Source organism: Cupressus sempervirens, chromosome 1 (assembly GCF_028749045.1).
Source record: "Cupressus sempervirens isolate cs-2001-9-10 chromosome 1, ASM2874904v1, whole genome shotgun sequence".
In the NCBI taxonomy this organism is placed as follows: domain Eukaryota; kingdom Viridiplantae; phylum Streptophyta; class Pinopsida; order Cupressales; family Cupressaceae; genus Cupressus; species Cupressus sempervirens.
In genome coordinates, this window is record NC_143118.1 from 678,161,276 (window position 1) to 678,162,712 (window position 1,437).

Genomic DNA, 1,437 nt, shown 5'->3' on the forward strand with positions numbered 1-1,437 from the left:
GCTCCAACTTTCGCGTCCACATTATGTCCCCCTGTGCCAGATCCAGAAGCTACATACCCAGAGAGTGGGATCGCAACAATAGGTACAACCTCCGCGGCTGCCTCCTTCCTTAGAGAAACAACTGTGCATCTCATAGATTCTCGGAACAATAAACCTTGCAGCCAGACAACATTATCTAGTAGAGCCCTCCAAACCACCAGCAACCTGCTGAACACCGCCATTCTTCCCGCTCAGACCATTCAAATTCGAACCTGCACCATCATCCCGCCCTTCCACCGACTGCTCTGTGTTCGTCATTCCCTTGCTCATTAGAGAAAGTTGTTCGATTATTGATTAATGTTATTAAATGCACTGATCATAAGAACTTTGTTATCCTCCATACAATATTTACTTTCTGAAACATACTAGAATTTCACAATTAAAAGTATCATTTGTCTCATTTATTTTTTAATGATACGCGCCCTTGTACTGTAAATGCTGAAAAGATCTGTTAAAAACTATGCATTGTGAGCGTCCTCTATGACACCAAGCCAGATAAAAGAATGCTGTAGTGACTATTTCCGCCAATGGCCAGCTAGGAGTCGCTGTCCGTCTTTTCTTCAATGGAAAAGGAGAGAACAAAAAGCCAAAATCTATAACAGTTGCCCAATTCTTATCATTATTTGTTTTAATAATCATCTAGCGTAGCAAAACCTCAAACCACTGAATTATTTTTAATAATGCACTTTTAAATGTGCAGACGATACCATTTCAGTAACAAATGACTGTATCCAATAATCAGCTCTTACAGGTTAATTTCATTTATCCAACTTGCTTGTTATGAAAAGTGAGTCGTCTAGAGAAGCTATATCACTTTGAAATGGGATGAAAGGGAGTACTTCACTATTTTAACCGTCCGCAAGGTAAGACATGGTGAAAGTGAACGCTAATTTCTTAAACGGTAACTGAGTGAAAGTTATTTATTATTACGGTTCGTTAGCTAATTCAAAACATATCCGATCTTAGCTCAGTTGGTAGAGCGGAGGACTGTAGTGGGAATCAAAATCCCTAAGAAATCCTTAGGTCGCTGGTTCGATTCCGGCAGATCGGACTTCTGAAACTTACTTTTTAAATTTTAAGTCTGACCGACTTCGTTTGAAATGGCAAAGATCATCGCTTCCAACAGTCTTGTGGCCAGTTATGTCATCAAATAATAATAATAATTATTAGTTCATTATTGCATTCATTGAATGCAATTTTTCAATTAGATTAATCAATGAAATCAATGAATTTAAAAGTTTATATGGAACTTACAATGTGTATATCTATTTTTCATTTTTTTCTTATTTTATAAATGACATTTTGTGTTCATTCTATTGGTCCATACTGTTTTATGTAAGGAGAAAAATCAATTTTCCTTAACAAAAATACACATATTTTTCCAACAAAAATAATAAC

At 36.5% G+C, this 1,437-nt stretch overlaps 1 non-coding gene across 1 annotated transcript; it reads left to right on the top strand.

Annotated features, from left to right (window-relative positions):
- Nucleotides 1–995: 995 nt before the first annotated feature.
- Nucleotides 996–1,090, top strand: TRNAY-GUA (transfer RNA tyrosine (anticodon GUA)). The gene is made up of 2 exons: nucleotides 996–1,032; nucleotides 1,055–1,090. It is a non-coding gene; the product is annotated as a tRNA-Tyr (tRNA).
- The last annotated feature ends 347 nt before the right edge of the window (nucleotides 1,091–1,437 follow it).